This window comes from Ixodes scapularis, unplaced genomic scaffold (assembly GCF_016920785.2).
Source record: "Ixodes scapularis isolate PalLabHiFi unplaced genomic scaffold, ASM1692078v2 PGA_scaffold0__279_contigs__length_252992795, whole genome shotgun sequence".
Taxonomy (NCBI): Eukaryota; Metazoa; Arthropoda; class Arachnida; order Ixodida; family Ixodidae; genus Ixodes; species Ixodes scapularis.
In genome coordinates this window covers 23,186,933-23,203,647 of record NW_024609835.1, presented here as the reverse complement: position 1 = coordinate 23,203,647, position 16,715 = coordinate 23,186,933, and positions in this window count along the sequence as shown.

Genomic DNA, 16,715 nt, shown 5'->3' with positions numbered 1-16,715 from the left:
GAACGAGAGGGTCTGATTTTAAGGAAGAGAGTTTGAACAGAAGGGCGATTGTGAGGGACCTTGCCGAAAGCCTTGGCGAAATCAAGGAAGACCGCAATAGTAGGAAAGCCGGAGTCGAGATTTTGAAGAAGGTCGCTAGTAACAAACAGCAGCTGAGTCTCACATGAAAGTAGTTTGCGGAAGCCGTGCTGTGCGTGGTTGAAGTAATCGCAAGAATCTAGGAAACTGATCCGATGCTTGTAGAGATGACGTGGTCGAGAATTTTGGCGGGAAATATAGGTAAGTGAGATTGGTCTGTAGTTTCGTGGAGAGGTTTTACTTCCAGGTTTGTGGACTGGAATAAGCTTTAAAAATTTCCTATCGGAGGGTACCACACCAGTCCCCATAGACTGCTGAAAAAGTTAGGTAAGGAAAAGTGCTAATGCGATTTTGGTGTTGGTTAGAAGTTTATCGTTGATATCATCTATACTACATGAAGAAGACATTTTAAGGGATTCTATAACGCTTACTATACCGTCAAAGTCTACAAGAATATGATCCACAGGGAAAACCTTTGTTGTTGGAACCAGGGGAGTCTGAACGATGGGTGTAGATACAGTGAAAGCGTCAGAAAATACAGTGTTGAGAATATTGGCACAATCACTATTCAATATTTCATCACCAGAACTACTCACAAGTTTCATGTCTAGAGATGGTTTACCATTAACAATGCTCCAAAACTGACGAAGGTTGTTTAGCAACATAGATGGTAGGGTGTAGTGCAAGAATGTGTGCTTACGCTCACGCAACAAACACTTGTATTCAGACGAGCAAGTGGCATGCTTAAACCAGGCCTCCGGCGTATTTAGTCGTTTAGCATTCCTAAACAGTCTTTTTTTTTATGTCATCGAAGAGACAGTAAATTATGGCTTAGATGCATTACATCGTGCATTAGTACATGGCACATAACGGTCGACAAGCTCGAGTAATTGTCGTTATATAAATTCAAATTTTCATTGGCATTGTAGTTATCAAAGTTCTCGTTAAAAGAGAAAGTGTAACCCGAGAGTTGGTGATTAATCATGCCATAGTTGCCTCTGTGATACAAACGAATTTGTTTTAGGAAAGAACACTGACTTCTGTGGCTTAATATCAATAAAACAGTGTAGCGTTTTGTGGTCACTAATGCCATCTATAGGAGACAACGACTTAACTAGATGAGGATCAGCAGTAAGGATCAAATCAAGCACATTTGAACTGCTGTCGGTGACTCGTGTTGGAAAAGATACTAGTTGGGAGAGACTAAAGGAAAGGCAGAAGTCAATAAAATCTCGGCTTACATTCGTTTCGCCAGAGCTGGTTGGCGTCAGCGTACTGCAGTCAATACCCGGAAGGTGAAAATCACCAAAAAGACAAGTCGTTTTACTATGCTGCCAAAAAAGACAAACCATCACGAAGGCAATCACAAAACTCACGTGAAGTGTTGGGTGAACGGTAGCGAACACCGAGCAAAATAGAGCCATAGCAACATTTCATGGAAACCCAAACTATCTCAAGGACACATTGGACCGACACAATATGACATGGAATAATTTTGTTAACAGCGATAAATACCCCTCCTCCTCGACGATCCGTTCTGTCAAACCGGTAGAGGTTGAAGATGGGATGATCCGGTAATATTTCATTATCATCAATGTCAGGACTAAGCCACGTTTCTGACAGCAAGACAACATCAGCATCACATGAACTAAGCAATTAAGACAAATCATCACGCTTAGGTAATACGCTACGTGTGTTTGCGTAAAGAACACGTATGACACTCTGTGATTTAGCCGTATCAGTAGGAACACTCCCCACGTTCCCCTATCTCATGAACTCTATTACACTGTCTGACTGGGCATTGTATATGGAAGTCTTAGGGCCAATGTGAAGTTTGTTTAATCGAAGTTTAAAAGGCAAAGATTGACGTTTGACAAAAGTATCGAGGTTATGGCGGGCAGCACGAGTATTTTCGCAGACGTCTTCCGATAGTAAAAACCCTTCAGCCGAAAACTGCTCTGTAGAATTTGGCTTTTGGTTTTAAATGACGCAAAACAAGGTATGGTTGGTCGATTTTTCCCTTCTTGAAAGTTGCCAGTTCTATGAACACGTTCGATATCAGAACTCGCTAATGATAATCCGAACTTTTCTTCTGTGAATTTAATAACCTTTTGTTCCGACGATGACCATGACACACCGCGCGTGTCGGGAATACCTCGGAAAAGCAAGTTGCAACGACGGGAACGGTTTTCTAGATTGTTACTCCTAGTGAGAAGCGAGGCTGTTACTGGTTGCCTGATCGGCAAGAGCACCACGAATGCTACACTCTTCGGCTTTAGTTTCGGAAAGGGTCTGAAGCTCGTTCTCGATTCCGGCAACCTTAGAGTTGATGGTTGATAAGAAATCTCCCAACTGGGTTTCTTTAACAAGAAGAGTTGTAATATCTTACTTGATAGACATCTGACCCCCCCCCCCCCCCCCCCCCAAGTCTCTTAAATTGTCCTTAGTTTTCACTATACTTCGTTTCAGCTTCCGCCCCAGCGCAGCCAAAGGCTGAGGGACGTTTCGAAACTTTGAGAACAGCATTCTTACGCACCACAAAGTAGTACGCAAGAATATATATATATATTTTTTAAATCGGCTGTTTTGTGCGTAAACATTGCACACTATTTTAGATGTGTACTGCTGAGAATGATTTGCAACTAAAGGAATTAAATATCTGAAGTTTATGTTTCTATTAATATATGTAAATGCACGTGTTTCCACCAAACCACATGAACAACCGAGCGCTGCAGCCGTGTTGCCATGGCAGCCCGGCTGCAGCGCTCGGTTTTTCTGTGTGATTTTGTTTCCGTAATTGCCGAATCATGTGCTTCGCTGCTTTCCTCACCGAGTCGCTTCAAAACGTCCTTTCGCAAAGGTACGTTTGGGCGTCAAGCGCGAGAGGTCGTGATGGAATGTCTACTTTCAAATTCGACAGGAACTCGGGCGGCGTCATACCGCCAGTGCGTTGTAAACAAGAAAAGCGTCCGGGCCACTACAATTCACTGATACGCGGCAAAATCAGGGCACCCCTTTACCTGCCGATCACATTGTACGCCAAGAAGCTGGTAGAAAGGACTGCGCCTCGAGCCCTGGTATATCCAGACAATACAAGAAAACATCAACGGCCGGGTCATCGGGTACCTTGCAATGTGTACTTGCATCTCGAAACTATGCCGAAATGCCGAACAGGTGGAAAGCTCGGACACAGACGCAAGCGGCCAGCCTACGTAATGACATCCCCTCTGACTAAATTTCAGAACGTGAAAGACACTTTTTAAACTTGTAGTAGACGATACCGTTGATACAGGTACCCACAGCAGACGAAATACTCGGCGGGCGCGGGGAACGCAGCGGAGTGATACAAAAGTGCAGGCGAGATCGCGTGACCTATTGCCGGCGTGTGATTGGCTCCGGCCACACGTAGCTTTGGCTGCGCTCGGACGGAAGCTGAAACGAAGTATAGCACGGCCCACATTTTCTCCAAATTGACAGGGAGACGTAGAATGAACAATTCTAAAGCGAAAAAGAGCACGGGGTCGCACACCGACGCCAACAACATCGCATTTCGATGGTTAGTTTATGGGCGACGGGTGAGCTTCCTGCCCGCACTCCATTACGCATGCGCGGCGCCGGTGGCGTCCCCTAGGGGCGCTTCGATTTGTTTGTAAACATGAGGTGTTCTATACACCAACTCATGTTTGCAAACAAACCGGAGCGCCCCTAGCGGACGCCACCGGCGCCGTGCATGCGCGATGGGGGTTTTGGCAAGAAGCTCGCCGTCGCCCATAAACAAACCTTTGAAAGGCGATGTTGTCGGCGTCGGTGTGAGTCCCCCGGCTCTTTTTCGCGTTCGAATTGTTGATTCTACGTCTTCCTGGCGATGTCTGACTGTCTTGAGCGGCGTCAGCGAAATTACCGAGGCTCGTTACATTGCGAAACTTCGCGTGAATAATGTGGCGATTCATTCCGCGTGGACTCTAAAACCTGATTCGCATTATGAGATTTCGCTCGCAATTTTCAGTCCCGACGCCGTTCGGGCTGCAAAAGCGTGAACCGTAGCTGAGATAGTCGACGTCGATACTGAAAATCGCAAGCAGAATCGGACCAAGTCAATGGACCTTTTCCGAGAGCGCTCTGCGCACGCGCGAGCGCCTGATGCCAAGCGGCGGAAGTCGGAACGAAAAATCGAGGAAATTTGGAAGGAGGCTGTATATCAGCGAGTAGAACACGTAACTGCAGCATATATATAATGTTATTAACACAAGAAAAGAACGTCGACGGAAAGGAAAACACGACGTTTGGGTGGACGCCACGGATGCCCTTCTTTAAAGTCGCGTTGGGCAGGCGCCGCTGCTCAGAGAGCGAAGAAACTGGTAGCGTAGCTCCCATAATCGATTGGTAGCGCAGGTAGGTTACTTCCTCGATTTTTAGTTCGTGCAGCCACCGCCTGGTGCCGTCGGTATGTGGAAAAGGTCCATTAGGCATAGCAAGTCAGTGATGGTCACTCGTAACAATGATCAACATCTCATTGAATTTACTGTTTACGTCGAGCCTGCTTGCCAACCTTCAAACTTGTGTCTTTTGAGGCCTGCACTTACTTCGTATAGCAAGTACCGGGCCAACATTTAATCTGCGGGCCGGCGTCGTCTAATAGAGCAGACGACAAGCAGAAACATTTGAAAGAGCAGACGACAGTTCGAACGATCAGGCGGCCGTTTGAACTTGAAGACGCACTGAACGTGGTCCGCAGGTGGTCCGCACAACTTGATGGTTTTCTGGCGCTCCTGTTGGAATAAAACAAATAAATCTGATGACCACAAGTATCCGTGAATTCAACGCAAGTGCTTCCCGCCCAAGCAATCGTTGTCCTACGGCGCCTGCTTTTCCCTTTTCACGGCACATATCCAGATTCTCGGACGAACCGAACACGTGAAAACTGACCTTCAAACCTTTCACGACTCTTTTGGTACGGCCCCAGTCTCGGCGTTTTGACGAGAAGGCAGGTTTTTGTCTGGTTCCCTTCAAAACAACGCAGGAATACACGTGTGGCATGGGGACTTCTGCCCACAGCCCAGACCGGAAGTGCGACCGACGCGCCACCACCGCGCCGTGACGTCACAGAGATGAGTTGGTGTATGCCACATGCAGTAACTTCGATTATTACAGCGCTTGGTATGGTGAAACATGCTAACTTCCGACTTTGTGTTGTTACGAGGGTTACGTGCTAGGACGTCCCGCACAAGCATGGGCGCCTATACATATAAGCTTCGCATATATGTAAACGCCCGTGGCTTTCTGACGACTACCAAATTAATTCGAGTTTTAGAATATCGCCTACATTTCCAGTATTAGTGCCATGAAGTGTATGCCTTCACTTTGAAGATTCATGTTAAAAGCAAGAGTGCGAATATCTAATTTTCATACGCGCATAAACAGAAGCACGACAAGTTGTATAGTTGACGAAACCAATTTCTTTGCACCGATTACATGAAAATATCAGCACGCTAAAACAATAGCAATTACTAAGCCAAATTCAGTTATGCTTTCGCGGCGTGCTACTCGCCGTCATGTACACTAATCGGAAGGTTGCTGAATAACCAAAGGATTTCATGAAAAATCAAAGAAACGTTTGCTTGCTTTGCTTGCAGTCCTCTTTTGGGCGCATTGGTTTTCTAGCTCAGGTCGCAGATTCAGTGCAATAGAAACTTCACTTTCATTCACAGGGTATATGCCGCCTTAGCGAGTGGGAGGCGTAAGGAAAGATTGCCACCTGTTTTGCCTCGCGTCTGACAAAATCTGTGTGCGCAAAGTACGTATTACAAGAGGTTTGTGCGTTGTGTCAAGAGAAAATACGCTACAATCGGCGGTCGAGACATTGCCCGTAACATTTTGCGTAACTCCCGGGACTGGTAGGAATGTAGCAATCACTTCGTCGTACAAGCATTTTCGGGTGTCGCGGGAGAAAATTATTTGCCCAGGACACTGCAATTTGCACTGAGGCACTGGGCATGTCGTTTTACATGGGGACGCCATGCCGCATCACAGGCCTTATTTTCTTTCCTTTTTTTCTTTCTCCCGTCGTTTTTATTTATTTACTTATACATTCCGTTGGTTGGATCGTGACTGGCTCCTCGAGTGTTCCAAAGAAAAATACGTCATTTTGTCAGAAATAATGTTCAGGCTTCTTGCTTTGTAACTATTCGGCGTTTTAAGAGTCTAATGCACGCCGCAATCTTATTTCATAACCTGCACAGCGATAATAAGAGGCTCGCAATCCGCCACCCCTTTAGTTTCTCAAGTTCTCGGTGACGATAGGGGTTGCAGACCGTGACAACGACCGTTTGACAACCGCTGTCTACCCATCAAAATGTTTCCCGCACGGTGAACCCCGCGGGGCAGCAGAACACATTCGCGGAACTAAAGCACATTTCCGACTTCGCCATTTGCAAGTTTGTTTCCGCAGATGGCACCAACAGTCTCTGCAAGCGGTCCGCGAGCAAAACGACCTGCCAGATCAATGTCGTAAAGAAAAAAAAAAAGTGGCTTAGTTACAGTAATTGTTTCAGCTAAGTTTCGCGGGGCAGCCACATTTCCCATTGCCCGCTTATCGCTCAACAAAGACGTCACGCCAAGCTCTCGAGACCTCGGCCGGCTGACGCAAGGTGTTATGCGTCAGCCACAGACCAGCGAATAGATTTCGTTAACTCGATCGAGCTACACTTCGGGCCCCGGCAGGGGTTTATAGTGTTGCACCATTTATGCCTATTAGACACGAGCGAAGAAAATCCAAAAGCAGCAAAATAAAAGTTACCTGGTCGGTGAAAGTATGCGGGGGCGGAGCGGTGTATAGGAGGGCGGACACAACGAGCTGATCGCACTACGGGAGATTATAAAGTCACGCCACGGGCACACTCCTTCGGCCGATAAGGCGAACGATGTTCGAGTTGACCGGTAGCGCGTAGGAAGTACCTATATCTGCCGAACTCTTGTTCCCCGGAGTTCAGAATCGCCGGAGTCGCTTTACTCAAGATAGTGGCCGAACATGGCGAGTAAGGCCGCTTGGGATCCGCGAAGCGTCTACGTATTCGGGAGCACGTGGAGAACACGAGAGCTACAAATCGACTCGCGTTCGATTGGCTCTCGTGCGGGTGACATGCGCTCAATATCTTACGCGTTTTGGGGAAATAGATTTCGCTAGCTTTGCGCACTCAGCAGCACTGGCCGCGGTCTCGCAACAAAGCGCGGTGCTGTGAGCTACAAGGTCGTGGACTGCTTTATCGCGACTATTCAGTTCTTGAAGCATATAGCGATAACGCCCTCGCGTTCTTGCGATGCATGCGAGGATGCTCGAGAGGGGTCAAAAGCGTGTGCTAACGTCCCTAGCCCTCTCATTTGATAATCGAGACTGGCGAGATCCTCATCGCTACGCGGCTTGTGTTTGCCCACATGTGTGTGGGCACTGGGCACACCGATTTCCCCGTGTGCACAGCACGAACGCGACATCTGCGTGTTTTATTACTTAGTAGAATAACACATGTTGCCCCCCATAAGTTGCGTTGCCCGACAACAGCCCACATAGATAACTGAGAGATAATAGCATTCGCGTGCTCGGGCTAAATGTGGTACACTTTGTACAAGGTTCTCGCGTATAAAAAAGAACACGCACATGTGCCCACCTTTCGCTGCTCTACGCAGGAATGACAAGAATAGGTAGACCCTTCTACGAGTTCAGTCTGGAATCTTTCTTGAGGTTAGGCCGCAGGTGATGCGAAAACCTATCACTAGCTCGTGTCCGGTGTTTACACCTGAGTCGCCCCTCTGTAAACTCTTACGGACGTCCACCGGAGATCGCAGAGAACGGACTTTTTTTCTTTTGACAGAAAAGTACCGCACGTGACGTATACTCACGCGGCGGAACGACTGGTTGACCATTCACGCGTATGTTGCTCGAGATTGCGGTTCGCGTAAACACACTTGTGGATTAGATACGTCGTACACACAAAATCACGCGATATGTATAAGGGTTATCTCTCCGTTCGGGGCATGCGAACCTGGCGATGCGATAGGAGAAGCCGCATGGACAGTGCCAGAAGACATCTTTATGCCGCGCGTTGTATAGAGGGCGGGCGGTATCTGAGAGGGTATGCTCGAGTAATCGAACACGCTTATCCCAAATGTGGCGATGGAGCTGGATGGAGGCCTTCGCTTGACAATCGGCAAACTCTCTGAGTGGAGCGTATACAACTAAATCGTTGCTGCACGCTGTCATCTACACCGGGTAGATGTACGTAGAAACATAAATTCCCCTCGCGTACGAATAAGAGTTTTCTGCAACCATAATCGCTGCTTAAGAAAGGAAAAGAGCGTGGCGATTACCGAGCATCTTCTTATCGCTCCTTAGCCAATGAGATTGCAGCATTAGCAGATGAAAGCGCCGATGGACCAGTGACAAAGCAAGAAGCGGGAACGTAAAATGCCACACCCTGCGGTTTTTAGGCGATCAGTGACTTTAGCAAGTATGCACTTTTTTCCCGGCATAAAGATAATAATTCATTCAAAAACTTTGGTGTCAAGACTGCATGCCACAAGAATGTTCCCAAAATTGAGTGACAATAACGATTTGTTATTTGTCCAGAGCAGAACTAGGACAAAACGCTGTAGTAAGCGTACAAAAATAATGAAAAAGTCAAGAGCGTTTATAATGATAAATATTACATTAGATTGTAGTCATCCGTGATATCTCTGATGCCAATTAAAATTTATTCAAGTTGGCGAAACTAAACTGGTCTCGCCATTCGGGTGGACCAGAGAAGCACAGAATGTGTCGTGCATGAAGTATGCGTGCGTAATGATTTATTAGGCTTGGTTACGGGAAGCTTTGGGTGGTTTCGGATATGCTGCACACACGACATTCTTGTGATCGCCGGGTCCTTCAGAATAATCGCGACAAGCTTAACGTCATTTAGGAATAGAGTGCGTCATAAGCCTGCAGAAAAGGGACACTGACAGGGTATTTATGCTCGCCAAGCTTTTTTTTTTTTTTTTTTTTTTTTTGTGCGTGACATATGGGAAATTAGTTACGCAGAACAAAAGTCGCGGCTCGAAATTTCTTATCTTTTTTTTTTCCCCAACCCGATTACTGTTGATCGAGAAGTGGCCGGTTTGAGACGCGCTCACTCTCTTCTCCGCAGTCGCGTGCCGTTCTTTATGGCTTAGACACAGTGATCAGCATAGCAAATATAAGCAGAATCGTGGGGCATCAAATGCACACACTCAATATTAAAATTAAAAAACTATATATATTGTAACCATTTTATGTGGCTTCTAAAAAACCGCAAATAAGCTGATAAAAAAAAAATTTGCCCAGATAATCGGAAGGGGACCTTTTAGCGAACGCCGATTTTTTAGTCGAAAGACACTTTAGCGAATAGTCGGCCGCCGCGAAGCGGCATTTACAGATGGGCCAAATGGGTTAAAACTTTTGTAATTAGCCGCGGCAGACTGCCGCCGGGAAGCGGCGTAAGCGTAGTTGGGGGGGGGGGGGGGGGGGGGGGGGGTAACACGCGCCCCTGTTATTCGCTAAAGCGTCGATCCGCTCCAATGGCGCTGTTTCTACAACGCCATTCGCACATGTGATATGAACCCACGCCGGAGGCACTATGTGCATTCTCTGTGTAATTCTCAACATGGCGTCGTAACGCGGGAGTCGCGGGCTGGACGGTCGGCTGAACAAAGCGAACTAAGCGATGGCAGCGGACGACGGGCGTAGGGCTCCTACTTCAGAACTGTTGTCCGCGGTGCCGGCGAATCTGTCCAGCTTCGAAAGAGAAATCGTTTACCGATCAAAAGAATTAGGATGTATTTCCGTACGACACGCCCGACCACCGAGTTGATTCACACGAAGACGTCGCCGAATAGTCGTTCCTTCTCCTGTCTGAAGACATCGGTCATCTTACGAGCACGAATTACTAAGAGCCGGGAAAACGAGGAAACGTAAGCACCAAGTGCTTGACTTTTGTGTTTCTCGTGCGATGTGCGGAAATTTCAACTGTTTCGCACAACCAAAAAAAAAAAAAAAAAGTAAAAGACAGAACATAGTCGGGTGTAGCGACGTGAATTCCGCGAACTCTCTCCTCCTTTAACAATAGAAATGAGCGTGTTAGTAAAAGGTAAACATCCGGAAATAATAAACACAAAATAAGAAACAAAATAAATGCAGCCCCCCCCCCCCCCCCCCCCCCCCCCTCCCCGCGGGCAGTCCAGTTACAGTCCTTTTAGAGCAGTTCCATTTTTTTACTTCAATAAAGATATACATGACGCTGTGGCAAAATTTTGAATGAGTAGTGTTCCGACACCACATAATAATGAAAACCATCTTTTAGGGTTTGCAGTGTCCCTTTAATGACAAGTTTTCCAGGGGGTCTGGGTGGGTGCGTGTACGGCCTTGAAACCTTAGTGGATTTGGATTGCAAGGAACCCCTTGCGGTAACTGAAGTGATCGCGGAAGATGGGGGTTTATCGGATGATATATCTGTCGGATGCTATCTATCGGATGCTATCTGTAGTTGTGACGTCACACGCCCGCTGCGCTATGTTTTGGTACTTTATGTTCACCCTGTGATGTCGTGAGTTCATGAAGAGGGATCTATGCTTCGGTATTTGTAAGCCAACTTCGAGTACCGACACTAACCTGCCGACTAAGTATGCTGAACTAAGTATGAGTCGCCAACAACGGTCTTCTAAGGACTAAGTGTAACTAGCCGCCAATGGTCCCCTGCCTACTAAGTATGCTGCACTATGTTCGCAGGGCTACCTATGCTGGTCTAAATGTGACTCGTCGCATACAGTCGCGTGTTGTACCGCAAGCGACCATAGGCGGCAAGTCATGCCTAGCCCAGCCGCTGGAGCTTTCTTTTATGTCCTCCTTGTGGCACCGAGCAAAGACGTCGGACCACGCACTGCATGTACGGGGCTCCGTTCGCACTGAGCTCCGTGGTGACACATCTTGCTGGTTGCGAATAGTTGTACCTATACAAGTTTGCAAGTCCGGTCTCAGGGCGCCGCCATCTTGCCCAGTGGGGTGCGCTTGGGCGCGGCCATAATCTGATTATGACGCCTTAGCAAGGCTTCACAATCGGATTAGGACGCGTCCAAGCGCACCCCAGCGAGCAAGATGGCAGCGCCCTGAAGCCGGACTTGCAAACGTGTATAGTTATAATTATGTGTGAAATATTATAACTATGTATGCATTCTTTATACCTTCGGTCCCTATGATGCATGACCTGCTATTGGTTATGCATGTTTCATGCTGCCTTGGCCTAACATCTTTTCGTTACAGCTGAGTTTTACACTCTGTATATGAAATCCAGCCCATAAACACGGTCTGTCTTAAAAAGAATCGCCAAGAATAGACGAAATAGGCGCGAAGATAGGTGCTGAATATGTTGGTCGTGGGGGACGGTGCCCTCCGAAAGTGGCGACAGCGGGATGTAAGACGAAGAGAGCATGTGTGCGGATACGCAGAAACCTACAGGAAAGTGGTCCATTGAAACTTTTACACTGGCTGGGGCCTTCATCAAAGCCCACGAGGTCAGGCACAATAAATGACTTTACGCGAAAGGAGGGTGGGAGATACACTGACCTCTCATAGGACGCAGTATTGTCACTCCCGTTTTTGATAGCAGATGTTTCAAATGACCGCTTCACGGCGTGTAGAGCTTGCTGATAAACCTCGGCCGATATTGTCACTTTGATTCACCAGGGAGTTTTAGAACAGCGCACGCTAAAGCTTTGCGTACGCAAAGAATAGCGTCGTCGCCACTGCGCATGCGCCGAACGCTGACCACGTTTTGCTCTTTGCGTGCGCTATTTTAGCGTACGATTTTTTTCAGAAATTGCGTGCGAACGGAAATAGTCTTTGCGTTCCTCTAAGGAGTATTCGTGATGAGAAGTTGGCTAAAGCAAACACGAGCACAGTTCCAAAAATGGCGGTTCCCAGGACCATGGCTGCGGCCGCTTTCGCTGCGTCCTGAGGGCGACAATGGCGGCATCCACGTGACTGCGATTTTTAATACGGGACGACATTGGACTCGGTTTGGAAAACCCAGTAAAATGGGCAACAATCACCTGCAACTTGATGCTTGCGGCGCGCGAACCGTTTCTCGGCGAAGATCAGTACACGAGACACCTGCCGAGGCACGCAAGCGGATACGTCCAAAAGACCGTTCGCGTTTTATTCTCGTGTTTCAACAAATCTAAAATGTTATTCTGTACCAAAAAACTTGTTTTTTCTCAAGTTACAGCATTCTGTGCGTGCAATAAAATTGACTGTATCTTGGTGGCTCGACAAGTGCGAGATGCTTGGTCTTTTGCGTCGCGGCGGAGAAACGCTATATTAAAACTCTCTTGTCTATAGCGTGCGCTAACGCAAGCGCTAAATTTAGCGCTAGCTTGCGCTAAAATTGCGTGCGTTATTCTAAAACTCCCTACCCTCTTAATGCGTTATGAATTGTTTCATTTATTTTCCAATAAAACATAGCACGAGCGGAAAAAAAAATTGTGCTGGACTTAGTCCAGCACGGAAAAAAAAGTTCAAGGAAGATCCATTGATGGATCCTTAGGGAGTGCGTTAGAATAACCCTTGGGAGACGCCACACAAGTTCTCTTTTGGGAAACCCTAACACTGACCCCGTTACGAAGCTAAAAACAGGCAGCAGAAATGAGAGGAAGCGAAAGAGAAAGTCAAAAGGGAAAGCCAAAACAGAAAAGTCTCGAGGCACACCTAAGCACTTCTTATGAGTTGTGAATGCGAAAGCATGCATGCCGTTCCTCCGTTCCCGTATTTCGTCTCCGTCGGACTTGCGTCGACGGTCGAGCGCGGGCGCTCTCCTCGCCACGCAGCGCCATCGGGAGGCGCTAATTGAAACTTACGCGCAGCGGCTTCATATCACCGCCGTTTTGCGTGGCTTTCTGCGTGGTTTCAAAGCTGGGAGGACTCAAATAGAGGCTTCGGGAATTTATCTGCCGTTTGGCGCGGCTGATGACGTCGACTTGCTCCATGGGACAGTGAATGCTTTCGCATTAAAACTGAAGGGGTCAGCGTTAGCGTTTCCCAAAGGGGGACGTGTGTGGCGTTTCTCAAGGGACATGCTAACGCATTCCCTAAAAATCCACTGATGGATCTTCCTTTAATATTTTAACGTTTTTCAAGAACGGCTTGTCGCGTGTTTTCTTTTTTCTCCTTTTGTTTTAGTCATCTTTAGGCCGCCCTTCATTGTCTTCCTCGTCTTGAACTCAGTCGCAAGGTCATCAGTCATTTGAAGAAGGTGCTCGGGTGTGCGGAGTGGATAGTTTGCGAGTACAGTACGTTTCACTGTGCGTGCCGGCTGATCGACCACAAGGGGAATTATTTTATTTATTTATTCTGCTCAATGAACCCAAGAACATCTAGAGGTTTTAATAAAGAGAACATATTAAAATCAATTAAAAATACAAATATACAAACAAAGGAGCAGGACGTAATTTAGAAAAGGTAAATGTAAATAAACAAAACTACATAAAACAACAGACCACGGATGTTTGTCAAGCGGCCAGCAACGCTCGTATAAAAGTTATGAGGGGTACAAACAAGTCTAAATTACTCCCATCGTTGTTATGGAGAAGCTGTAAGCGTGTCATTTAGGACTGGACAACATATTTCTGCAAGGAAAAAAGAAATAAAAACCTTACACGCTTCTGAGGGACGCAAAAAAAAAAAGAAATCGCACTTAAAAGCAAGGGTGCATCAAGCGTAGCGTTCACTATCTTATAAAGAAATACCAAGTCTCGCGCTAATCTTCTTTCGCACAAGGGTACCAGATCAAGCAGATTAAGCAGGTATTCATAATCGAAGGAGATGCGCCTCCCAACCCATCTGTCATAAACAATATAACATTCGGTGGACTTGCGACCCTATTTTTTATTTAAAATTGGCTTTAAATCGGTTGTACCTTCCCGGGCGGTACCGATAGGGGTATAATATTTGTATTTAATTTATCTTCCTCACCCTAGTTTATGACATAAACAATATGTACGAGTCTGCTCTGCACTTCTTCTGAAATACGTGATTGTGTCATTCCAATGGTGTTCCATACGACTGAGCAAAACTCCACTTTAGACAAAACAAGAGCGCGAAAGAGATAAATCATGCAGATCATTAATTATGATTAATGAGCTGAGCTAGTTATTCCTTTCGGATGGAATTAGCTGAATCTTGGAAGGAAGGAAGGAGAAAACAAAAAACAACCGACAGCTTGACTACCAACTATTTATTGACTCTTCCTCTTCCTTTACTAATGTTCCTTTCTTCTGCTGTTTCTTTATTAATCCTTTTTGTTGTCCCCTTCCTCTAATACCTCTGTCAGACGGGCACCTAAAAAGGAACTTTATGCCAAAGGCCTATAGATATTTAAGTGACCTTTAAGTTCTGCCGTGCCAGGCAGCGCAAGCAAATGTGATTTAGACGATGTTTACAGCGACTGAAATCTCATAACTCGTTCAAACGCATAAATCACGTTCAAGCCAAAAAAACTAATATTTTGGCGATATGCATAACTTGTTAAGTTTTGTTAAGCAAACAAAACAATAAAAAAGACAAAATTACGAGTTGAGTCAAGTGATTACCACAAAGTCCATTTTAAGCACAAGCAAAGCGTTTCTTTTTTGTTTGTTTTAGGCAATTAGTGGCAACCCTGGGCGTCTCTCGCTCACTTAGTCCTAACTAACGTTACTCGGTACTTCCACTCCTTTCCCTGCTTCTGCTACGCTTTTGTTCCGTTCGGTCCCGCGTCGTGCTCTCGCTTGAGTTTCATCGCACGCGTCGGAGGTCCTCCAGCCGATCCTCCCAAAGTCGTATCGGCGCCCAGGTCGCCTCAAGGCTCCAATGAAAGCGCGGCGACCCCTTCCCAGTCGTGGACGCTCCTCCGTGGTTCGACATATCGTACGACGCGAGAATGCGATACAGAAATACATATGCATAAAAAGCAGTTAGCGATACGCTACTGAAGGATGATAAAATATAAAGTAGAGAAATAAAAGCTAGATAATTATGGTTGTAAGAAAAATTGAGGGGAGGAAAACTGAAGTGCCGAAGCGGACGATGCGAGCAGGCGAGCAGCGGGACGACGAGGCCTACTGATAGCTGGGGCCGTGAGTACAGAAAACTCTTAGTCGAGGGAGGTCTTTACAGAATATACGTGAAATACGCTTTTTTTAAATAATAAACATGGAAAAACGTTGACTTTTTGATATCAGTACGATTCTTTTATTTCAATTCGCTTCTCTAGTGTAGACAGCTGCTGACGAGAGTACGCCTTTAGCAGCCGTAAAGGAGTTGCGGGAACTCAGGTCCAAGAAAAGGACCTTTACGCTAAATTCCATTTGAGTTGCCGTGTGGCACTGCTTAAATGACATTCACACTAAAGGTCCTTTGGCGTAAAGGCGCCCCTCTGATAGGGGTGTTATTCCTACCAGGCGAGAGGATTGGTGCCCTACAGAAACAGGTTTTCTTTATCTAATCGATGTGGAGGCTTACTTGGCGACATTTCTCGGAACGAAGAATGTGAGTACTGCACCTTGGTACTGTTTCTGAGCACCTAATGACCCCTTAATTTGCGTAGAGCGGTGTTTGCGATAAACACCCAAGATCACAAAACCAGATTAAGCATATATTTGGTTTGCTGCCCTTGTTTCCGCAGCACAGTCTCTGATTACCTTTTTTTAATACATATAACTTCGGGTTGAACGCACCTGTTCTTAACAACTTAAAGCAGTGGACTCCTTTTTTTTTAAAAGAACCGGTTCGAACCGTTTTTGCGCTTGGTGGAGCCGGTAATTGAACTGTTATTTTGAATTAATTACTGCACCGGAACCGAACCGGTACAAAATGCAAAACTACTGAACCCGAACCCGAACCGAACCGGAATAATGCCCGGTTCGACCCCCTGGTTACTTACTACTGAATGAGTCATTCAAAGCCTCGTAGTTTGGCAGCCGTCTATACAACTTAGTGCAAGGGGGCTGTGGAATTAGGAAAAGGACTCGTTGTTTTTTAGAGTAACAGAACATTGTTTATTTCTAGTGAAAAGTCGTTTAAGTAAAGTTAGCGAAGGCACGTCCGCCGTCGACCGTCGTTCGAACAAGAAGGGAGAAGTCGACCGCACCAAGCTTCCGTCCAAGAGGGGGGCTCGTCGTTTATGACCCCACGGTGGGGCGCGCTCTCCCCGCGGCCCTCCGTCCTTCTCCGCGGTTTCCTGGAAAGGGGCTGGTGCCTCGGTTTCGGCTCGTCTTCGAAGTCGTTTTCCCTTCCCTCTTCCCGGCTCGGGCATCTCCAAGTTCTTTTCTTTTTATTTTACAACAGGGGGTGTGGAAAACCGTAGATCGTTCTTGGCAGGCAAAACTGGCGTGCTGTCCTCAGGTAGAGTCGCGGGCTATTTCACTGAACGCTACGTCATGTAGTAGTTCTTCGGCTGCCGCCAGGATAGTAATGCCATGAGATAAAACACCGTTTGCGTGTGTTCCTTATTATTTTAGTGAGCCTGTATATCTATTATTTTTTTTTTTCGAATTGTTGTTGAGCTGAATAGAGTGATTGAAAAACAAGAAAACTTAGTTGT